Genomic DNA, 26175 nt, shown 5'->3' with positions numbered 1-26175 from the left:
CTGCCACTAAGGGGAGCCATGGTACGTTCGATGGCACTGAAGGAGTTCCTCCAATCAGGTATCACAGACACCAATATGTTTCACAGCAGGGCCTCCGGGGGGAGCTAAGGGTGCTATTCATTAGGCCACTCCCCACCATAGTGGGTAAACTGGGGGTCAGGCAGGAAGTTAGAAGAGAACGCTGACGGGATTGAACAGAGCAACACCCTGTGGCAGAGGGTGTTGTGAAGGGAGAGACTGTAGGGTCTCTGCCAGGGGTGGGATCCTGGCAGAGGCTTGGCATTGAGAGAACGTAACGGGACCGTGCCTGCTCAGCTTAGCGGCGGTGCCCAAGAAAGGACTAGAAGCGAGGCAGATTGTGCTGAGTGAGAAACGAGATCAAGCAGAAGGAGAATACCAGCAGGGGTTTTGTTGAAAGAGGCAGCACCCTGCTGAGGCGCATTACCGGTGGCCGGAACGCCGAGGGAGTGGATTAGAATACAGCTTCAAGCCATACTCCAAACAGCGGCAGGACAGTCGGTCTCAGGCGGGCTGTCTACCACATATCACCTATGAAGTCTTGGGGGGCAATTGCGGGAGAGGGGCGTCTCTAGGGTCCCGGAAGAACTCCAGGCCTACCTGACAAACGGGTGCCATTCCAACCTGAATACAGGGAAGGGGTGGATTACAGAGGAACATCAAATCGAGTTGTGAGGGAACTTAAGAAACAGACACAACCGTTGTGGGGTCACTTTCCGTGAGCACAGCAGGGAAGGACTACAACACATAGCGCTAGAAGGAAGGCACAGATCTCCACCTGAGAGGAGGACTCTGGAGGTGCCATTGGACCGGCTGGACTTGCGTAGCCTGGTGAACCGTGTTCTGGACTGAGGACTCAGAGATCTCCAGTAAAGAGGTAAAGAGACTGCAACCTGGTGTCCTTGTTATTTACTGCGACCTGCACCCCCACAACTGCACCGCTACATCGCTATCATTACTACCGACACCCACACCTTGCATTTTTCTGTGCGCCCCCCCCCCCCCCACGGCAGGGTCACGGACCGGGGCCTAGCCGCCGTGACAACCCCAGAAGCAGAGACTCAGAGGCCCGGTACCGGGTACCCCTCGGCCCTGCGGCGGTGGAGGGGGCGCTGCATATACATCCTGGTCTGGAGGAGGAGTTAGTGAGTTGGCCGAGGGAGACCAAGAGAGGTAGTTTGGCAGAGACATGAGAGAGTGAGGGAGCAGAGAGGAGTGATTAGAAGCTTGAGGAGGGCTGCGATTGAGACCCTCAGAGCTGAAGCGCAGAGGCCGGGCACCGGGAGCCTGAGTTTGTGTGGAACTGCAAGTCCCACAGCAGAACCGGAGGGCATTGGACTATACATAAAATTGCCCACACTACACTTGAGGTACAGCAGCATTCTAGAGCCTGGAGTCACCGTGCAAAGAGACCCAGAGGAACGGATAAAGCTGCCTACCATGCAGGCACTGCCCCATGACAGGAGAGAACGAGGACCTTGTTAGGACACTACAGGTAGCAAGGCACCAATAGACCAGCGCAAAGTGGAAGGCTCCCAAACTGACCTGTCAAGGGGGTTTCCACCTGTCTTCAGGCTGCCTGGACTCCATCTACACCTGTTGCCGGTATCCTGGACTGTGGCTTACTACCATCAGTAAACCAGGTAAAGACTTCAACCCTGTGTCAACCCACCATCTTTGCCCACTACACTGGGAGCCCTGGGGACCCCGCGTCCCCTGTGGGAAGCGTCACCATCTTGCTGCAGTAACATCACCCCAGAGGACCCCTTTAAGCAGCGTCGGTCACCTATGACCGAGAACCACAGGTGGCATCACGACTACAGACTTTATTAAACCCTTTAAAGACCTTTTCCCTACTACTTGAGTGCCCAGGGCACGGGCCGGGTCGCAGCCACCGTGTCATCCCCTTTAATTTGTGACCAGACGCGGTACCGAGTACCCCAAGCCCTTGTGGGTGACTCAGTCACTCACCGATTATCTGGAGGAACAGAGGAGGAACTAATACCAGATGAAGATATTATTACAGTACAGAGCATCAAGCACTTTTCTTTTTTTTTGTCTTGAGGTATAACGTTGACATTTACTACGCCAAATTAATCAAAATGGCGCATGTGGTTCATGAATTTCTCTCAAAGTCAAAAAAGTTATTTTTTCCAGTTATTAACCATTTTTGTGACTTTTTGAGCAAAACGTGACTTTTGAAAGACGAGCATCAAATCATATTGTGAGGGGGACTGGAGTGACGTTGAGCCAAACTTTGGGGACCCCACATAGCGGAAAAAAAAAACAGGGAGCGCCTATCAAATAGACATAAAAAAAGGCACAAATAGAATAACTGGGTGCAAACAAAAAAAAAGACTCAAAACTAAACATTATCAGGACGCAAAGAGTGTCACCATTGTTATCTATGGTGTTATCTGTGGTGTTTCACATTACTGCAGGTGTCATCAATGGGATGGCAGGATTACGGGTTTTTTTCAATGTTCAGTCAGGGCCGATCCCCGCTCGCTCGGCCGCCATCTGAGACCTGCAGTATTCCATATCCAGTAGCGGTGTATCGATGGAGGACACTTCTCTTCGCGGCTCATGCGTGTCATCCGGGGAGGTTGTGGACATCCATTTAGACACTCATCATGGTGGCCATTATCTGGGCTATGTGTCCCCTATTAGCGGTGTCTTTTACAGGCACAGATTGGAGGCCGCTGCTTTGAGAACCTGCCATCTGTTCCTGCAGACGGTCCTGGCTCGCCACCATCCTTCTACCTCTCTCGACCTGCTCCGTCTGTTGTGTGAAGTGGCAGCCAGGTTCTACGAGTTCAGTGTTCACGCTGCCGACATCCACGAGTAACCTGGTACTCACAACGGGGAACTTGTCATCTCCAGCAGGAAGCAGAAGATGCTAGCTGGACAAGGACCGGTGATTAGCGATGGAACCGGAGCAGGAGGATGGGAGTATAATGTACGGTGCTCTGTAATCACCGCTGTCAATCACTGTAACCGGCAGACTGATTACAGCGCCTGTCACATACGGCATAGTAGATCCACCTTGTGTCTACTAAACAGCTCGGCCGGGCAAGGCCTGGTCTCCACACGACCAATGAAGGAGTCCTTCACACCTCACAAGACCTGCTTTTAACCAAGAGAACCCCACAAGACCAACCATATACTGTGAACATCCCACAAAACTCACGATATACCAAAAACACCCCACAAGACCTGCCGTATACTGGAAGCACCCCACAAGACCTGCTGTATACCGTGAACACACCACAAGACCTGACGTACACCAGAAACACCCTACTAGACCTGCTATATACCAGGAACATCCCACAAGACCTGACATATACTGGGAACAACCCACAAGAACCGACCCATACTGGGAACACCCCACAAGGCCTGTTGAAACACCAAGAACATCCCACAAACCACACAATATACCAGGAACACCCCACAAGACCCTCAGTCCACCAGGATCACCATTCAAGATCTTCCATATACCGAGAACGCACCCCGAATATTGGGAACTGCCCTCAAGACTTGCCTTATACTAAGAACACTCTCAAAACCTGCCGCAAGACCCACCAAATGAAGGAAACGACTCACCGTATACCGGTAAAACCTTACAAAACCTGTTGCATACTGGAAAAATCCCTCAAACTCTGCCATATACCGGTAACAGCCAGATCTGTAGTATACTGTCGACACCCCATAAGACCTGCCGTATACCAGGAACATCCCACAAAACGCATGATATACCGGGAACAGCCCACAAGACCTATCGTATATTGTGAACACATCACAAGACCTGTTGTAGACCAGGAGCACCCCACAACACCTGCTGTATATCGGGAATACATCACAAGACCTGCCATGTACCATAAACATTCTACAAAACCTTCCATGTACTGTGCGCATTCCACAAGACCTGCCATATACTGGGAACACCCCACAAGACCTGTCTTATACTGGGAACACCCCACAAGATCTGCTGTATACTGGGAACACCCCAAAAGACCTGCTGTATACTGGGAACACCCTACTAGAACTGCCGTACACCATAAACAATCTACAAGACCTTCCGTACACCGGGAACACCCCGCAAGACCTACCGTATACCGGAAACACCCCACAAGACCTACAGTATACCAGGAACACACAACAAGACCTGCCAAATACCGTAAACATTCTACAAGACATTCCATATAAAAGAAACACCTTATAAGACCCACTGTGTACTGGGAACAGCCCCCAAGACCTGCAATATACAGGTTGAACAAAACAAGACCTGCTGCATATCGTAAACATTCTACAAGAACTGGCGTATATCTGGAACATCTCATAAGACCTGCCATATAATGGGAACATCCCACAAGACCTGCGGTATACTGGGAAAATCCCACAGGACCTGCCATGCACTGGGAGCATCTTGCAAGACCTGCCATTTACCGGAAACACCTTACAAGACCTGCAATATTGCCTGAACACCCCACACGACCCGTCGTATACTAGGAACACCCCACAAGTCCTGCCATATTCTAGGAACACGCCAAAAGACTCACTGTGTATCCGGAACATGCTATAAGAACCACCAAATACCCAGAATAACCCACAGGACCCGCTGTGTATCAGGAACACCCCACAAGATGTGCCATATACCAGGAACACTCCATAAGACCTGCCAACTTTCCAGACCAACCCACAAGACCTGCCATATACCGGAAACACCCTACAAGACTCGATGTATAACCCGAATACCACACAAGACCCACCGTATATCCAGACCAGCCCACAATACCCATAAGACGCAACGCATACTGGGAGCACCTCACTAGACCACAGGAATCTAGGAACACCCCACACGATCCGTCGTATGCCGGGAATACCCCCCTAGACCTTCCATGTACCTTAAACACCACAAAAGACCTGCCGTATACCGCGAAAACTCCGTAAGACCCACCGTATATCCGGAACAGCCAACAAGACCCAACATATACTGCGAACACCTCACAAGACCACCAGAAATCTGTGAACACCCCAAAAGACCCGTTGTATATCGATAACACCCCCCTAGACCTTCCATATACCGGGAACACCACAGATGTCCTGCTAGATACTGGAAACACCCCACAAGACCCATCGTATATCCTGAACAACCCACAAGACCCAACGTATACCGAGAACACCCGACAAGACCAGTCGTATACTTGGATCACCCAACAAGACTTGTTGTATATTGGGAACACCCGACAAGACCAGCCGTATACCGGGAACACCCAACAAAACCTACCATATACTGGGAACACTCACAGGACCTGCTGGATAGTGGGAACACCTAACAAGACCTGCCGCATACTGGAAACACCTAACGAGACGTGCCGTATACCTAGAACACCCAACAAGACCTGCCACATACTGGAAACAATTAACGAGACCTGAAGTATACCTGGAACACCCAACAAGACCTGCCGCATACTGGGAACACCTAACGAGATGAGCCGTATACCGGGAACACTCAACAAGACCTGCTGTATACTGGGAACACCCACAAGACCTGCCGTATTCTGGGAACACCTAACAAGGCCTGCCGCATACTGGGAACACCTAACAGGACCTGCCCAATACCGGGAACACCCAACAAGACCTGTTGCATACTGGGAACACCCACAAGACTTGCTGTATACTGGGAACACCCACAAGACCTGCCGTATTCTGGGAACACCTAACAAGGCCTGCCGCATACTGGGAACACCTAACAAGACCTGCCCAATACCGGGAACACCCAACAAGACCTGCTGCATACTGGGAACACCCACAAGACTTGCTGTATACTGGGAATACCTAACAAGACCTGCCACATACTGGGAACACCTAACGAGACCTGCCGTATACCTGGAACACCCAACAAGACCTGCCGCATACTGCGAACACCCACAAGACCTGCTGTATATTGGGAACACCTAACAAGACCTGCTGTATACTGGGAACACCCAACAAGACCTGCCGCATACTGCGAACACCCACAAGACCTGCTGTATATTGGGAACACCTAACAAGACCTGCTGTATACTGGGAACACCTAACAAGACCTGCTATATACTGAGAACACTCAACAAGACCTGCCGCATACTGGGAACACCTAACGAGACCTGCTGTATACCCGGAACATCCAACAAGACCTGCCGTATGCTGGGAACACCCAACAAGACTTGCCGTATATTGGGAGCACAAAACAAGACCTGCCGTATACTGGGAACACCCAAGACCTGCCGTATACTGGGAACACCCAACAAGACCTGCCGTATACTGGGAACACCCAACAAGACCTGCTGCATACTGGGAACACCTAACGAGATCTGCCGTATAACGGAAACACCCAACAAGACCTACCATATATTAGGAACACCACAAGACCTGACGTTTACTGGGAACTCCCAACAAGACCTGCCGCATACTGGGAACACCCAATAAGACCTGCCGCATACTGGGAACACCCAATAAGACCTGCGGCATACTGGGAACACCCAACAAGACCTGCCGTATACTGGGAACACAAAACAAGACATGCCGTATACTGGGGAACACCACAAGACCTGCCACATACTGAGAACACCTAACGAGACCTGCCATATACCGGAAACACCCAACAAGACCTACCATATATTGGGAACACCACAATACTTGCCGTTTACTGGGAACCCCCAACAAGACCTGCCGCATACTAAGAACACCCAATAAGACCTGCCGCATACTGAGAACACCCAACAAGACCTGCCGCATACTGGGAACACCCAACAAGACCTGCCGTATACTGGGAACACCCGACAAGACCTGGCGTATACTGGGAACACAAAACAAGACCTGACGTATACTGGGAACACCCAACAAGACCTGCTGCATAGTGGGAACACCCGACAAGACCTGCCATATACTGGGAACATCCACAACACCTGCTGCATACTGGGAACACCCACAAGACCTGCTGTATACTGGGAACACCCACAAGACCTGCTGTATACTGGGAACACCCAACGAGACCTGCCGTATACTGGGAACACCCACAAGACCTGCCGCATACTGGGAACACCCAATAAGACCTGCCGTATACTGGGAACACCCGACAAGACCTGCCGTATACTGGGAACACCCTACGAGACCTGCCGTATACTGTGGACATCACAGTTTTGCTTGCTCATTTTTCCCGCTTCCACTACATGACTGGTTTCTCTTTGACAAGTGGGACCCCCGGCTGTAGTTGGTTGAGGGCTTCTCGGGGGGCTTTGTGGTGGTGATGGGGCAGACGATCTCCTCCCCAGATACACATTTATGGATTCCTCGTCTACAACGTACAAGCGATGGGGGAGGGGAGGCGATACGTTTCTGTCCGGATTCCTAGATTTGGATCTTTGCCTCGGGTTCTCACTTCTCGGCAGCTTTACTCGACATCCATTCTCTCTGTCCGTTTCCAGGGACAACACGTAACAGAGCCGCAAAAATGGGAGCAGGTTCAGAGCGACCCTCCCTCCGGCCCCCGACAGAGGGACTGAATGAGACTCATTCATCAGGGGAGGAATGGAGGCGCTCGGCGAGGGAGGAAAGGAAATGAGCTCCGGAGAAGCCGCCATCCCGACCCACAACACAATCACCAAAAATATGTGCCCTCCGCTATACATGGTGAGACCGGGGGTCCTGGGACCACTGACGGCATAGGATCCGGCTCTGTCATCAGCATCACCTTTAATTCATTTAATCTGATATTCCAGAAAATCCAATAATCCGAGTCTTGCATCACCGGACGGCGACATTGTAAGGAAATGTCATCACTGCTTGTTGTCAGTGAGTGGGCGACACGAGGACCAAATACTTCTCACACTTGGGGGTTTGTTACAGTTGCAAATGTTAGCTGCACTGACACATTGTAACGCAGGATAAGATGCAGGGAATTATAGGGTTTCTGGGGTGATGGGCACAACCAGAGCTTCCGACAGGCCCACATTTTAGGAAATAATCCTGACAATCTGAGCACGTGACAGTCGGAAACGGGACGTGGTTTATGTAATCCCCCCAAAGTCAGCGCTCCCCTCTGTGGTTCTCTCTTTTTTAATTGATCACCAACAGTTAAAGTCTCCACATAAAGGTGTTTTCACCTCTTAGGCCTCTTTCACACTTCAGTCTTTTGGCGTCAGTTTGAAACCACCATTTTCGTTTAATAGCAGATCCGCCATTTTTTTGGGGGCGGATCTGCTATTTTCCCATAGACTTGCATTGGTGACGGATTGTGGCGGATGGTCGTCCGTTCCATCCGCCATGCGACGGATCCGTCGCGATTTGGCGGACGTCATCTAGACATTGACGGACATTGTAAAGTTTTTTCTCTACGCCGAAATGGCGGTTCGCGATGGATCCGTTGCGTCCGCCATTCCATAGAATGGCTGCCTATGGGCGACGGATCCGTCGCGACCGTCATTTCGGCGGATCCGTCGCCCCAATCCGCTTTTTCAATTGCGCATGCTCCAAAAAGTAGATACTTTTCCCAGGCAACCCCCAAGTAACTGATCCGTCAAAAAAACGGATCCGTTAGAACCGTTTTCTCAACAATTGTGACGGATCCGTCGATCCGTCACTATGTCGGAGCTGACTGACGCCAAACAACTGAAGTGTGAAAGAAGCCTTACCTGGAAAATGACAAGTCCGAGCGGCGGGCAGGAGGCTGAAGGGTCATTATACTGCACAGATCCTACATGGCCAGGGGCCGGTGTGTGCCCAGAAGTCGGTGTGTGCCAAAGGAGTGGTGTGTGCTCAGGGGCCGGTGTGTGCCCAGAAGTCGGTGTGTGCCAAAGGAGTGGTGTGTGCTCAGGGGCCGGTGTGTGCTCAGGGGCCGGTGTGTGCACAGGGGCCGGTGTGTGCCAAAGGAGTGGTGTGTGCTCAGGGGCTGGTGTGTGCTCAGGGGCCGGTGTGTGCTCAGGGGCCGGTGTGTGCTCAGGGGCCGGTGTGTGCCAAAGGAGTGTGTGCTCAGGGGCTGGTGTGTGCTCAGGGGCCGGTGTGTGCTCAGGGGCCGGTGTGTGCCAAAGGAGTGTGTGCTCAGGGGTCGGTGTGTGCCCAGAAGTCGGTGTGTGCCAAAGGAGTGGTGTGTGCACAGGGGCCGGTGTGTGCCAAAGGAGTGGTGTGTGCTCAGGGGCTGGTGTGTGCTCAGGGGTCGGTGTGTGCCAAAGGAGTGGTGTGTGCACAGGGGCCGGTGTGTGCCAAGGGACTGATGTGTGCCCAGAGCAGGTGTGTGCCCAGAGGCCAGTGTGTGTTCAGGGGTCAGTGTGGTCCCAGGCACGGTCTGTGCCCAGTGGCTAGTGTCTGCCTAGGGGCCGGTGTGTGCACAGGGCCGGTGTGTGCCCAGAAGTCGGTGTGTGCCAAAGGAGTGCTGTGTGCCAAGGGACCGATGTGTGCCCAGGGGCCGGTGTGTGTTCAGGGGACGGTGTGTTGCCAGTGGCCGGTGTGTGCACAGGGGTCAGTGGGGTCCCGATGTGTGTATGCATAGAAAACGGTGTGGTTCCTGGCCCGGTGTGTGCCCAGAGGCCGGTGTGTGTCCAGGTACCTGTGCGTGCCTAGGAGCCGATGTGTGCCCCAGGGCCAATGTGTGTATGCATAGAAAACGGTGTGGTTCCTGGCCCGGTGTGTGCCCAGAGGCCGGTGTGTGTCCAGGTACCGGTGTGACCAGGAGCCAGTGTGTGCTCAGGGGCCAGTGCATGCGCAGAGCAGGTGCATGCTCAGAGGACGGTGTGTGCACATGGGACAGTGTGTGCCCAGTTGGCAGTGTGTGCACAGGGGCAGGTGTTTGCCCAGGGGCTGATGCGTGCCAAGGGGGCGGTGAGTACCCATGTGCCATGAGGAGCTGTGAGACAACTAGTGATCAATTCCTGCCTGAAGGTGCCCTGGCGGTCGAGGTCAAAGGCTCTAAGCTCGCACGTCCATCTGGTCAGGAAAACCCAGGTACAAACCGTCTATTAATATCACAACAATCCTATTAAAGCGCAGACAATCCAGACTAAGGCGCCGCTTATCACCCCGAGGAAACCGCTACACAACAACCAGTCTCCTCACAGAGAAATACAATACACAGGAGATACCCAGGTTATACCAGCTGTACATATATAATTATATACAGAAGATGCCCAGGTTATACCAGCTGTACATATATAATTATATACAGGAGATGCCCAGGTTATACCAGCTGTACATATATCATTATATACAGGAGATGCCCAGGTTATACCAGCTGTACATATATAATTATATACAGGAGATGCCCAGGTTATACCAGCTGTACATATATCATTATATACAGAAGATGCCCAGGTTATACCAGCTGTACATATATAATTATACACAGGAGATACCCAGGTTATACCAGCTGTACATGTATAGTTATATACAGGAGATACCCAGGTTATATCAGCTGTACATATGTAACTATATACAGGAGATGCCCAGGTTATACCAGCTGTACATATATAATTATATACAGAAGATGCCCAGGTTATACCAGCTGTACATATATCATTATATACAGGAGATGCCCAGGTTATACCAGCTGTACATATATCATTATATACAGAAGATGCCCAGGTTATACCAGCTGTACATGTATAGTTATATACAGGAGATGCCCGGGTTATACCAGCTGTACATATATAATTATATACAAGAGATGCCCGGGTTATACCAGCTGTACATATATAATTATATACAAGAGATGCCCGGGTTATACCAGCTGTACATATATAATTATATACAGGAGATGCCCAGGTTATACCAGCTGTACATATATCATTATATACAGGAGATGCCCAGGTTATACCAGCTGTGCATATATAATTATATACAGGAGATACCCAGGTTATACCAGCTGTACATATAGAATTATATACAGAGGATACCCAGGTTATCCCAAGTTATATTGACCACTCTTTTACATTGAAGATCACTTGTAGCCAAGAAGGAAAGTTTTGGGCCCTTCATGTTCTCTCGCTACAATAAGTGCATTTTTCTGGAGTAATTATGTAATACTTCATTTCTCCTGTGGTGGCGCTGCAGAGAAATTAAACACTTGTTCCCAGGTTTCCCCCAGATCTTAGATGATTTATTAGATGATTTATAAGATTCCTTGACATAAAAACGTTTCTTCAAAGTAAAAATAAAATCCTTCCTATAACAAGCTGAACTCCATCCATCATCAATATCACTGTACCAAAGTGACCAATGCATAAAACTAATAATATTATAACATTAGAAGCTCCACTAGTTGGAGCAGCAGAGGGGCATTAGATCAGGGGTCTGTGGGTTGGAGCAGCAGAGAGGCATTAGATCAGGGATCTGAGGTTGGAGCAGCAGAGGGGCATTAGATCAGGGATCTGTGGGTTGGAGCAGCAGAGAGGCATTAGATCAGGGATCTGAGGTTGGAGCAGCAGAGGGGCATTAGATCAGGGATCTGAGGTTGGAGCAGCAGAGGGGCATTAGATCAGGGATCTGTGGGTTGGAGCAGCAGAGGGGCATTAGATCAGGGGTCTGTGGGTTGGAGCAGCAGAGGGGCATTAGATCAGGGGTCTGTGGGTTGGAGCAGCAGAGGGGCATTAGATCAGGGATCTGAGGCTGGAGCAGCAGAGGGGCATTAGATCAGGGGGTCTGTGGGTTGGAGCAGCAGAGGGGCATTATTAGATCAGGGGGTCTGTGGGTTGGAGCAGCAGAGGGCATTAGATCAGGGATCTGAGGCTGGAGCAGCAGAGGGGCATTAGATCAGGGGGTCTGTGGGTTGGAGCAGCAGAGGGGCATTAGATCAGGGGTCTGTGGGTTGGAGCAACAGCGGGGCATTATTAGATCAGGGGGTCTGTGGGTTGGAGCAGCAGAGGGGCATTAGATCAGGGGTTTGTGGTTTGGAGTAGCGGAGGGGCATTAGATAAGGGGTCTGTTTGTTGGAGCAGCAAAGGGACATTAGATCAGGGGTCTGTGGGTTGGAGCAGCAGAGGGGCATTAGTACAAGAAGGTCTGTGGGTGGAGCAGCAGAGGGGCATTAGATCAGGGGGTCTGTGGGTTGGAGCAGCATAGGGGCATTAAATAAGGGGTCTGTGGGTTGGAGCAGCAGAGGGGCATTATTAGATCAGGGGGTCTGTGGGTTGGAGCAGCAGAGGGGCATTAGATCAGGGGGTCTGTGGGTTGGAGCAGCAGAGGGGCATTAGTACAGAAGGTCTCTGGGTTGTTGCAGCAGAGGGACATTAGATCAGGGGGTGTGGGTTGGAGCAGCAGAGGGGCATTAGTTCAGTGGATCTGTGGGTTGGAGCAGCAGAGGGGCAATAGATCAGGGGTCTGTGGGATGGAGCAGCAGAGGGGCATTAGATCAGGGTTCTGTGGGTTGGAGCAGCAGAGGGGCATTAGATCAGGGGTCTGTGGGATGGAGCAGCAGAGGGACATTAGTTCAGGGGTCTGTGGGTTGGAGCAGCAGAGGGGCATTAGTACAAGATGGTCTGTGGGTTGGAGCAGCAGAGGGGCATTAGTACAGGAGGTCTGTGGGTTGGAGCCGCAGAGGGGCATTATTAGATCAGGGGGTCTGTGGGTTGGAGCAGCAGAGGGGCATTAGATAAGGGGTCTGTGGGTTGGAGCAGCAGAGGGGCATTAGATCAGGGGTCTGTGGGTTGGAGCAGCAGAGGGGCATTAGATCAGGGGGTCTGTAGGTTGGAGCAGCAGAGGGGCACTAGTACAAGAAGGTCTGGGGGTTGGAGCAGCAGAGGGGCATTAGATAAGGGGTCTGTGGGTTGGAGCAGCAGCGGGGCATTAGATAAGGGGTCTGTGGGTTTGAGCAGCAGAGGGGCATTAATAGATAAGGGGTCTGTGGGTTGGAGCAGCAGAGGGCATTAGATCAGAGGTCTGTGGGCTGGGGCAGCAGAGGGGCATTAGTACAAGAAGGTCTGTGGGTGGAGCAGCAGAGGGGCATTAGATCAGGGGGTCTGTGGGTTGGAGCAGCAGAGGGGCATTAGATCAGGCGTCTGTGGGTGAAGCAGCAGAGGGGCATTAGATCAGGGGGTCTGTGGGTTGGAGCAGCAGAGGGGCATTAGATCAGGGGTCTGTGGGTTGGAGCAGCAGAGGGGCATTAGATCAGGCGTCTGTGGGTGAAGCAGCAGAGGGGCATTAGATCAGGGGGTCTGTGGGTTGGAGCAGCAGAGGGGCATTAGATCAGGGGTCTGTGGGTTGGAGCAGCAGAGGGGCATTAGATCAGGGGTCTGTGGGTGGAGCAGCAGAGGGGCATTAGATCAGGGGGTCTGTGGGTTGGAGCAGCAGAGGGGCATTAGATCAGGGGTGTCTGGGTTGGAGCAGCAGAGGGGCATTAGATCAGGGGTCTGTGGGCTGGAGCAGCAGAGGGGCATTAGATCAGGGGTGTCTGGGTTGGAGTAGCAGAGGGGCATTATTAGATTAGGGGGTCTGTAGGTTGGAGCAGCAGAGGGGCATTAGATCGGGGGTCTGTGGGCTGGAGCAGCAGAGGGGCATTAGATCAGGGGTGTCTGGGTTGGAGCAGCAGAGGGGCATTAGATCAGGGGTCTGTGGGTTGGGGCAGCAGAGGGGCATTAGTACAAGAAGGTCTGTGGGTGGAGCAGCAGAGGGGCATTAGATCAGGGGGTCTCTGGGTTGGGGCAGCAGAGGGCATCATGCTGGGCCTCTTGCTGCTGCTCTGTCTTTGGTGCTGAAGCCATGGAGGACACAGAGCCACTTACTTTGATGCCTCTGTCACCCCAGTCACTGTCCTCCTCTCTTTTCCTTCTGCTTCTTGCTAATCTCCTGCTGGGTGGGATTCCTTGCCCCAGTCCTTGCGCCTTTTGTGCACTTTTGCGCCTTCTCTGTTGCTCTTTCTTGCAGACGGGGATTTGTCCGGATTCCTCCAGGATCTCTGCTTGTCCCTGAGATGGAAAGTTCTTGTTGTGAGGTCCTGCTGTCTCCGCCTGTTGGTGCCTGTGCTGATGTCTCTGCTGAGGAGCAGGGGGTGGAGGAGACAGTGACAGCCCTGGGAGCTCTGCCTGGGACCACTCTCCTCCCTGCTCAGGGGGCTGTGCTCTGCTCTGGGGGGATCACATTCCAGGAAAGAAGAAACATCTGATTGTTTACAAATAAACAGAATGTGACTTTATTCTGGAAATGTTATTTGTACACATCAGAATGTAACTTGTGTCTAATAAGGGAAGAGGATGCAGAGGAGACAGAGACAGAGGGAAGAGAAGAGCACAGGCAGAAGGAGGGATGGGTGACACCAACAGAGAAGAAAGGGTGTAAGAAAATCAAAGGGGTTCTGGTATTCATAGGGATCTATGAAGGGAAGGCTCAGGGGGGAACATAGAGAGGAAGAGACAGAAAGGAAACAAGAAATACAATGTAATTATTATCTTGTGTTCAGTCTGATACAGATGGAAGGGAGGAGGCGAAAGGTCAGAGACAGACTAAAGGCGAAGAAGAGAGGGAAGAGATGGGCACAGAAGGAAGAAGGGATCAATGAGACAAACACAGGGAAGAAAGAAGAGAAAAAAGTGCTAGAAAAGTAAAAGGTTCTGTTATTGATAGAGATATGAAGGGAAGGCACAGGGAGGAACATAGAGAGGAAGCGACAGATGAGGAAGGACAACAAGGAAATACAGTGTCATCCATCTTGTGGTCAGCCTGATACAGGTGGGAGGAGGAGAATGGTCAGGAAGAGACACAGGATAAAGGTTCGTACACATGGCCGTATTTATGGCCTGAGTGTGATCCAACAAAACATCAGATCGCACTCGGATCAATGTTATTCTATGAGACCGCGCACATCTGATTATTTTTTGTCGGATCGCTGCATGCCGATATTGGATCTAAAATTCAGGTCCTACAATGCAAGTCAATGAGTCAGTGGAAAACATCGGACTGCACTCGGATGACATCTGAGTGCAGTCTGATTTCCGCAGACTGACAGAATGGAGAAAAAGGAGAATTTTTTTGTCCATCTTCTGATCTGTAGATAGATCTCTTTGAGACTGTCTCCAGTGATTATTATAAATGAAAAGGGGCGTTACCAGTGTGAGACATGTAATGACTGACAGTCTGCTCTCCTGATCCATATGTCTCACATTGTTAATAAGCTCTGGAGGAAGATTCTCAGTGAGATCTATGTCCGGCCCATAGATCTTATTAGCTCATTTACATATCAAGAAAAATTTGATTTTTGTACTCCATGTGTGGTCAAACCAGGGATTTGTACAGAGGCAGTATAATGCTCTCATCACGTGTATCCAGACCTCTTTTAATGCACCCCGTGATCCTATTTGCCTTGGCAGCTGCTACCTGGCACTGGCTGCTGCAGGTAAGTTTATCATTATCTAGAGAGGAAGAAGCAAACAAGGAGAAACAAAAGCATAGTGGAGAAAGAGGGAATGAAGGGTCACACATACATGGATAATTACAGTACACAGCGGAGAAAGAATACAAAAAAACAGGAAGAAGGAAGGTAAATGGAGTAACAAACCAGGATAGAAGGGAAATGTGAAGGGCATCAATAACAGAAAGGAAATGTCAATGGAGGAGTCTAGAGAGGAGAGGGGGAGGAAGGAGCACATATCTGGGGGAAAACAGAGACAGAGGAGAAAGGGAAAAGAATAACAGGAGAAGGGAAGGTACACTGAGCAAGAAACAGATGAGGGTAAAAGGAGTAACAGAGAGGAAAGGTAAAGGAAGTAATGTAGGGAGTAACATAGAGAAAAGGTAAAGGGAATAACAGAAAAGGTAAAGGTAAAGGGAGTAACAGAGGGGGAAGGTAAAGGAAGTAATGTAGGGAGTAACATAGAGGAAAGGTAAAGGGAGTAACAGAAAAGGGAAAGGGAGTAACAGAGGGGGAAGGTAAAGGGAGTAACGTAGAGAGGAAAGGTAAAGCGAGTAACGTAGAGAGGAAAGGTAAAGTGAGTAACGTAGAGAGAAAAGGTAAAGGGAGTCACATAAAGGGGAAAGGTAAAGGGAGTAAAATAGAGGGGGAAGGTAAAGGGAGTAAGAGAGGAAAGGTAAAGGGAGAAACATAGAGAGGAAAGGTAAAGGGAGTAACATAGAGAGGAAAGGTAAAGGCAGTAAAATAGAGGGGGAAGGTAAAGGGAGTAATAGAGAGGAAAGGTAAAGGGAGAAACATAGAGAGGAAAGGTAAAGGGAGTAACATAGAGAGGAAAGGTAAAGGCAGTAAAATAGAGGGGGAAGGTAAAGGGAGTAATAGAGAGGAAAGGTAAAGGGAGAAACATAGAGAGGAAAGGTAAAGGGAGAAACATAGAGAGGAAAGGTAAAGGGAGTAGCGTAGAGATGACAGGTAAAGGAAGTAACAGAGAGGTAAGGTAAAGGGAGTAACGTAGAGAGGAAAGGTAAAGGGAGTAACGTAGAGAGGAAAGGTAAAGGAAGTAACAGAGAGGAAAGGTAAAGGGAGTAACAGAGAGGAAAGGTAAAGGGAGTAACATAGAAAGGAAAGGTAAAGGGAGTAACGTAGAGAGGAAAGGTAAAGGAAGTAACATAGAGAGGAAAGGTAAAGGAAGTAACAGAGAGGTAAGGTAAAGGGAGTAACATAGAGAGGAAAGGTAAAGGAAGTAACAGAGAGGTAAGGTAAAGGGAGTAACATAGAGAGGAAAGGTAAAGGAAGTAACAGAGAGGAAAGGTAAAGGGAGTAACGTAGAGAGGAAAGGTAAAGGGAGTAACGTAGAGAGGAAAGGTAAAGGAAGTAACAGAGAGGAAAGGTAAAGGGAGTAACGTAGAGAGGAAAGGTAAAGGGAGTAACGTAGAGAGGAAAGGTAAAGGGAGTAACGTAGAGAGGAAAGGTAAAGGGAGAAACGTAGAGAGGAAAGGTAAAGGGAGTAACAGAGAGGAAAGGTAAAGGGAGTAACATAGAAAGGAAAGGTAAAGGGAGTAACAGAGAGGAAAGGTAAAGGGAGTAACAGAAAGGAAAGGTAAAGGGAGTAACGTAGAGAGGAAAGGTAAAGGGAGAAACAGAAAGGAAAGGTAAAGGAAGTAACAGAGAGGAAAGGTAAAGGGAGTAACATAGAGAGGAAAGGTAAAGGGAGTAACAGAGAGGAAAGGTAAAGGGAGTAACATAGAAAGGAAAGGTACAGGGAGTAACGTAGAGAGGAAAGGTAAAGGGAGTAACGTAGAGAGGAAAGGTAAAGGGAGAAACAGAGAGGAAGGGAGGATTTTAGAATAGGAAAATACACATACATAAAGGGAAAGTAGCAGGAGTCACAGATAAATGGTGGAGATTGGGGGAGACACATAGGAAAGGTGAAGGTGACAGATAATAAAGGGGTCTCTAGCCCCCTAGTTTACAGTGTGAGACCTGCAGTGGTGCACAGTGAAGAACCTATAAAAGCATGATAGGACCTGTAGGTTGCGTAGGGACCTGCTTGTACTGTATAGGGCCCCCCTAATAATTTGTGTGCACTTAACACATGAGGGGTCCTGCGAATGTCCTAGTTATATCCTGGGGACGGCTGTGACCCCAGTAGTCGCCGCTTCCTCCCCCCATAGTACATTACATATTCTTGTCTCATCCTGCAATGTCACTGTCCATCCCCTCCATGTTTTGAGTTGTTCCCATTATTCTGGGTACAGTGGGCCTGCGGAGAGCTCAGGGGGTCACCTAAGCTGTATCCCTAGGCTGAGGACGGCTCCCAGAGCCGGACGTCCAGCTGCCTGTGACATGTAATCCGCCCCGCCATGCATTATACATCAGCAGGAGATTTATCACAATTCTGCAATACTTTCCAGCATGAAATATAAAAGTGCACCCCCCACCCCCCGGGAGTCATCTGCTGCAATCACAGGCTGGATGTTTCCATGTTGCATATCATGCCTGTTGCACAGGGACCTCCTCTCAGGAGCCCCAGGATCACATTTAACCACTGCTGAGCCAGAGGGGAAGGTGAATTAACCCCATCATTGCCTGACATGGATGTACAAAGTATCTATATAGCTACATATACAACCTCTGACAAAGGGGCTCCAATGGAGGAGTTCATTGACTTCTATGGGCAGCAGATGTCTGGTGCTGAGTCATCTCATTAGCACTGGGCAGCCAGTCTGTTTTCTACATGGGTTATGCATGATCCATTGATCAAGGCTAGCCTTAGGGGGTATGTGGCTCCCACGGCAGATCAGCTGTCACCCTTCTAGGGGCCACAAACGGTCGTAATGATCGGGACACCTGGATCTTTCCACCTCTGATCCCACATTGCAACCAAAAGTTATGGAAATATAGGGGCACAATACAATCCCTGGTATAGCGATGTGTCTTAAGGGCGAGGGGGCAGTAAAAGGTATTTCATTGGGCACTAACCACCCTAAAGCCATGGGTGCCCAAAACGTAGTGACCTCCTGAACTGCAGCATTTCTAGTCTCTTCATTCATGTCTTCTTATTAGGGGCCTCTCTCCCATCGCCAATGCCATCTAAAAAGATCAACTATCAAACAAAGGGGGCGGTTTCAAAACCAGACATCCCCTTTAATTACCTGAGTCTATAGCTAATTACTAGGATATTGTCCTATAAGGCATCGCATCTCTCCATGGGTTCATAACCAATCCTAATGCTCTGAGAACAGGGTATTTGGCTTCCTATAGGTGGAGGGAGGGGGGCGATTATGTCCCACCACCACGGTGCATTCTGGAAAACTAGTGCAGCATGTGAGAAGTCTTGGAGACCAAAGTGCATGGGTAAGGTGATAGACGGACATGAGGGAGGTGATATGGGATCTTTGTGGGTGAAAGAGATAAGTTTATATTATGCTCTGTGGCGGATAGGTAATTAGTGCAATGGCCGGCATAGCATGGAGGCAACGGTGTAGCGACTAAACAGAAGTAAATGGGGTGATAGACAGAGACGAGATATAAGATGGTGCAAAACTGTGTAGCACTTTGTGGGTGAGAGATAAGTATATTATTCTCTGTGGCAGACGGGTAACCAGTGCAATGGCTGGTACAGCATTCAGGTATCGGTGTAGCGACTGGACAGAAATACATAGGGTGATAGACAGAGATGAGATACGAGATGGTGCAGAACTGTGTGGCACTTTGTGGGTGAGAGATAAGTTTATATTATACTCTGTGGCAAATGGGTAACCAATGCAATGGCTGGCACAGCATTCAGGTATCAGTGTAGTGACTGGACAGAAATTCATAGGGTGACAGAGATGAGATATAAGATGGTGCAAAACTGTGTAGCACTTTGTGGGTGAAAGATAAGTTTATATTATACTCTGTGGCGGATGGGTAACCAGTGCAATGGCTGGCACAGCATTCAGGTATCAGTGTAGCGGCTGGACAGAAATTCATAGGGTGACAGAGACGAGATAAAAGATGGTGCAAAACTGTGTAGCACTTTGTGGGTGAGAGATAAGTATATTATTCTCTGTGACAGACGGGTAACCAGTGCAATGGCTGGCACAGCATTCAGGTATCAGTGTAGCTACTGGACAGAAATACATAGGGTGATAGACAGAGATGAGATACAAGATGGTGCAGAACTGTGGAGCGCTTTGTGGGTCAGAGATAAGTTTATATTATACTCTGTGGCAGACGGGCAACTAGTGCAATGGCTGGCACAGCATTCAGGTATCAGTGAAGCGGCTGGACAGAAATATGATCCTTCCATTCTGGTTAGTACAACATGGTACAATATTGTATTGTATGATATGATATAGTACTGTATAGTTTATTAGTATAGTGTTATGATATATTATGGTATAGGGTCGTATTGGTAATACTGTATTGTATGGTGATGTATATGATATAGTATGATACGGTATAATCCTGTACGGTAGAGTCAGTATGTAACCGTGTGGCCATTGTTAGGATATAGGATAAATCCGCTCGTCTAGTAAACGTTGCAGGCGGCACAGTTTCCTCTACAAACCCCCCCGGATCGATATAGTCTCAGATTCTCCCACTGGCATTTTTCTATTCTGCCGGATCGGTAATGGTGGGAAGGGGGAGCGAGCAAATGCTGGAATGTGTTTTATTAGCCATTATTATAAATGGATCATTTCTGGAGAGGAGACAACGCCGACGTCCCGGAGGTTTTCTTCTGTTACTTCTTCCGGCTGAGCCAAGTCCATTAAAGTAATAGCTGCAGCAATCTCACGAGTCCTCCGCCCGTCAGCGTCTGTGAGATCAGACTACAGAAGTCGTCATCTCCCGTCTGGAAGTTAAGTTTTTAAAATATTTGTAGAATTTTACATTTAAAAAAAAAAATTAAAGGGGCACTCCAGGAAAAACAGATTCATTGCAGAGAAGGGCAAAGGGGGGTTCTTTAAAATCTGTTGTTCCTCTTGATATTCCCCTTGGAAATGTATATCTAAATAAATGCCTGGATATTCTCCTTTACAGTTCTGATCGGGCCTCTCTGAGCTCATGATCCTCAGTGGGAATATATCTTGACTATTTCTTAAAAACCTCCTATGTTGAGACGTCCATTTTTCTGTTTGTAATCCTTTGCTTAGCTTCAAAATGTCATAAAGAAAAAAACGATCTTTTCGGCAGCCTTCAGCCACCACTAGGGGGAGCTCACCACTTAATAATAGGATCTGTATACAGCTGGCTGCTGTAACTTGCTGCAGAAATAATGAAAGGGGTGCATACAGGGCATGGTGGGATTGGAAGTGCTTTATATAAACTCTATTTTCCTTTTTTAAAGGAGTCTTATTGATGAGCAAGACTATGTATTCCACCTGTCTCCGCTCATGGCAGCCACCACTCCACACTGATATATTAGATGCCAGGATCAATATTGTGCCTCTTAAATGTGGCTTCCTCAGGACACGTCCGTTCAGCGTGAGTTTATTACAAGTCTTCCATCACTTACCTTCCCTCTCACTTGACACATTTATGTTACCACCACAGTATTGTATTTATCCATCGTCTCTGATTTATATTACGTCAGTTTAGAGGAGTGTTATATTGTAACAATTTACTGCACAAACCCTTTCGAAAAATTCTATCATAGAAACGATCTGAACGAAAGTCATATGAGTACGGCTAATAAATTAATCAAATCCATGAGACGCGACTGTGGCGTCTGCGGATTTACCCATTATTCCAAGTTATGGAGCATACGATACATATAATTTAACTACAAATAAATGTTTAATACTGCCCCTATGTACAAGGATATAACTACTATAATACTGCCCCTATGTACAAGAATATAACTACTATAATACTGCCCCTATGTACAAGAATATAACTAATATAATATTGCTCCTATGTACAAGAATATAACTACTATAATACTGCCCCTATGTACAAGAATATAACTAATATAATACCTCCCATATGTACAAGAATATAACTACTATAATACTGCCCCTATGTACAAGACTATAACTACTATAATACTGCCCCTATGTTCAAGAATATAACTACTATAATACTGCTCCTATGTACAAGAATATAACTACTATAATACTGCCCCTATGTACAAGAATATAACTACTATAATAATGCTCCTATGTACAAGAATATAACTACTATAATACTGCTCCTATGTACAAGAATATAAGTACTATAATACTGCCCCTATGTACAAGAATATAACTACTATAATACTGCTCCTATGTACAAGAATAGAACTACTATAATACTGCCCCTATCTACAAGAATATAACTACTATAGTACTGCCCCTATGTACAAGAATATAACTACTATAATACTGCCCCCTATGTACAAGAATATAACTACTATAATACTGCTCCTATGTACAAGAATATAACTACTATAATACTGCCCCTATGTACAAGAATATAACTACTATAATACTGCCCCTATGTACAAGAATATAACTACTATAATACTGCCCCTATGTACAAGAATATAACTACTATAATACTGCCCCTATGTACAAGAATATAACTACTATAATACTGCTCCTATGTACAAGAATATAACTACTATAATACTGCCCCTATGTGCAAGGATATAACTACTATAATACTGCCCCTATCTACAAGAATATAACTACTGTTGTGAACTCTATTTTTGGGCTCCCTCTTGTGGTCACAACTGGTACTGTGTGAGTGCTGTCTTTGGGCTCCCTCTGGTGGTTCTTTGTGTCATTCTGCAGGTCTGAGGCTGATCAGCTGTCTTGTTATCTCTTAGCTGGTTTCCTATTTAGTTCACCTGGACTCTCAGTTGTTGCCTGCTGTCAATGTCTTCAGTGCTATTTTGGAGCTCTCCTGCAGTCCTTCGTTATCAGTCTCTTCAAGAGAAGCTAAGTTTTGCTTGGTTCATTTTTTGACCATCAGTGGTCATATGTTTCTTGGTTTATTTTTGTTTCTTGTCCAGCTTGCTAATATGTGATTTCCTTGCTTGCTGGTAGCTCTAGGGGGCTGAGTTTCTCCCCTCACACCGTTAGTTGGTGTGGGGGTTCTTGTATTCTCAGCGTGGATATTTTGCATAGGGTTTTTTACTGACCGCACAGTTCCCTATCTGTCTTCTGCTATCTAGTATTAGCGGGCCTCATTTGCTTAATCTGTTTTCATTTCTACGTTTGTGTTTTCCCCTTACCTCACCGTTATTATTTGTTGGGGGCTTCCTATATCTTTGGGGTGATTTCTCTTGAGGCAAGTGAGGTCTTACTTTCCCTCCAGGAGTAGATAGTTTCTCAAGCTGCGTCGAGACGTCCAGGATTTTAGGCACGTTCACCGGCTACCTTTAGTGTGTTGGTTAGGATCAGGTTTGCGGTCAGTCCAGTTACCACCTCCCTAGAGCTCGTGTCTATGTTCATAAACTTAGCTAGTCCGTTTTGTGATCCTCAGCCACTAGGATCATAACAAACTACTATAATACTGCCCCTATGTACAAGGATATAACTACTATAATACTGCCCCTATGTACAAGAATATAACTACTATAATACTGCCCCTATGTACAAGAATATAACTACTATAATACTGCTCCTATGTACAAGAATATAACTACTATAATACTGCCCCTATCTACAAGAATATAACTACTATAATACTGCCCCTATGTACAAGAATATAACTACTATAATACTGCTCCTATGTACAAGAATATAACTACTATAATACTGCCCCTATGTGCAAGGATATAACTACTATAATACTGCCCCTATCTACAAGAATATAACTACTGTTGTGAACTCTATTTTTGGGCTCCCTCTTGTGGTCACAACTGGTACTGTGTGAGTGCTGTCTTTGGGCTCCCTCTGGTGGTTCTTTGTGTCATTCTGCAGGTCTGAGGCTGATCAGCTGTCTTGTTATCTCTTAGCTGGTTTCCTATTTAGTTCACCTGGACTCTCAGTTGTTGCCTGCTGTCAATGTCTTCAGTGCTATTTTGGAGCTCTCCTGCAGTCCTTCGTTATCAGTCTCTTCAAGAGAAGCTAAGTTTTGCTTGGTTCATTTTTTGACCATCAGTGGTCATATGTTTCTTGGTTTATTTTTGTTTCTTGTCCAGCTTGCTAATATGTGATTTCCTTGCTTGCTGGTAGCTCTAGGGGGCTGAGTTTCTCCCCTCACACCGTTAGTTGGTGTGGGGGTTCTTGTATTCTCAGCGTGGATATTTTGCATAGGGTTTTTTACTGACCGCATAGTTCCCTATCTGTCTTCTGCTATCTAGTATTAGCGGGCCTCATTTGCTTAATCTGTTTTCATTTCTACGTTTGTGTTTTCCCCTTACCTCACCGTTATTATTTGTTGGGGGCTTCCTATATCTTTGGGGTGATTTCTCTTGAGGCAAGTGAGGGTCTTACTTTCCCTCCAGGAGTAGATAGTTTCTCAAGCTGCGTCGAGACGTCCAGGATTTTAGGCACGTTCACCGGCTACCTTTAGTGTGTTGGTTAGGATCAGGTTTGCGGTCAGTCCAGTTACCACCTCCCTAGAGCTCGTGTCTATGTTCATAAACTTAGCTAGTCCGTTTTGTGATCCTCAGCCACTAGGATCATAAACTACTATAATACTGCCCCTATGTACAAGGATATAACTACTATAATACTGCCCCTATCTACAAGAATATAACTACTATAATACTGCCCCTATGTACAAGAATATAACTACTATAATACTCCCCATGTACAAGAATATAACTACTATAATACTGCCCCTATGTACAAGAATATAACTAATATAATACCTCCCATATGTACAAGAATATAACTACTGTAATACTGCTCCTATGTACAAGAATATACCTACTATAATACTGCCCCTATGTACAAGAATATAACTACTATAATACTGCCCCCTATGTACAAGACTATAACTACTATAATACTGCTCCCTATGTACAATAATATAACTACTATAATACTGCCCATATGTACAAGAATATAACTACTATAATACTGCCCCTATGTACAAGGATACAGCTACTATAATACTGCCCCTATGTACAAGAATACAACTACTATAATACTACCCGTATGTACAAGAATATAACTACTATAATACTGCCCCTATGTACAAGAATATAACTACTATAGTACTGCTCCTATGTACAAGAATATAACTACTATAATACTACCCGTATGTACAAGAATATAACTACTATAATACTGCTCCTATGTATAAGAATATAACTACTATAATACTGCTCCTATGTACAAGAATATAACTACTATAATACTGCCCCCTATGTACAAGAATATAACTACTATAATACTGTCCCCTATGTACAAGAATATAACTACTATAATACTGCCCCTATGTACAAGAATATAACTACTATAATACTACCCGTATGTACAAGAATATAACTACTATAATACTGCTCCTATGTACAAGAATATAACTACTATAATACTGCTCCTATGTACAAGAATATAACTACTATAATATTGCTCCTATATACAAGAATATAACTACTATAATACTACCCGTATGTACAAGAATATAACTACTATAATACTGCCCCCTATGTACAAGAATATAACTACTATAATACTGCTCCTATGTACAAGAATATAACTACTATAATACTGCTCCTATGTACAAGAATATAACTACTATAATACTGCTCCTATGTACAAGAATATATCTACTATAATACTGCCCCTATGTACAAGAATATATCTACTATAATACTGCCCCCTATGTACAAGAATATAACTACTATAATACTGCCCCTATGTACAAGAATATAACTACTATAGTACTGCTCCTTATGTACAAGAATATAACTACTATAATACTGCTCCTATGTACAAGAATATAACTACTATAATACTGCTCCTATGTACAAGAATATAACTACTATAATATTGCTCCTATATACAAGAATATAACTACTATAATACTGCCCCCTATGTACAAGAATATAACTACTATAATACTGCTCCTATGTACAAGAATATAACTACTATAATACTGCTCCTATGTACAAGAATATAACTACTATAATACTGCCCCTATGTACAAGAATATAACTACTATAATACTACCCGTATGTACAAGAATATAACTACTATAATACTGCCCCCTATGTACAAGAATATAACTACTATAATACTGCCCCCTATGCACAAGAATATAACTACTATAATACTGCCCCTATGTACAAGAATATAACTACTATAATACTGCTCCTATATACAAGAATATAACTACTATAATACTGCTTCTATGTACAAGAATATAACTACTATAATACTGCTCCCTATGTACAAGGATACAACTACTATAATACTGCTCCCCTATGTACAAGAATATAACTACTATAATACTGCCCCTATGTACAAGAATATAACTACTATAATACTGCTCCTATGTACAAGAATATAACTACTATAATACTGCCCCCTATGTACAAGAATATAACTACTATAATACTGCCCCTATGTACAAGAATATAAATACTATAATACTGCTCCTGTGTACAAGAATATAACTACTATAATACTGCCCCTATGTAGAAGAATATAACTACTATAATACTGCTCCTATGTACAAGAATATAACTACGATAATACTGCCCCTATGTAGAAGAATATAACTACTATAATACTGCTCCTATATACAAGAATATTACTACTATAATACTGCCCCTATGTACAAGAATATAACTACTATAATACTGCCCCTATGTAGAGGGATTTAATGACTGAGGTGTAGATAAATGTTACTTTTTAATAAAA

At 46.5% G+C, this 26175-nt stretch overlaps 1 protein-coding gene across 1 annotated transcript in view; it reads right to left on the bottom strand.

Annotated features, from left to right (window-relative positions):
* The window catches only part of PTN (pleiotrophin), a 42687-nt gene extending 28688 nt beyond the window's left edge, over window positions 1–13999 (bottom strand). The window contains exon 1 of the mRNA XM_077266739.1: window positions 13767–13999. The gene's annotated coding sequence lies outside the window, so the exon portion shown is untranslated. The remainder of the gene's footprint in view (window positions 1–13766) is intronic.
* Window positions 14000–26175: the final 12176 nt, after the last annotated feature.

The sequence above is a fragment of the Ranitomeya variabilis genome, chromosome 5 (assembly GCF_051348905.1).
Source record: "Ranitomeya variabilis isolate aRanVar5 chromosome 5, aRanVar5.hap1, whole genome shotgun sequence".
Lineage (NCBI taxonomy): Eukaryota > Metazoa > Chordata > Amphibia > Anura > Dendrobatidae > Ranitomeya > Ranitomeya variabilis.
This window is presented reverse-complemented; position numbering and strand designations above follow the sequence as displayed.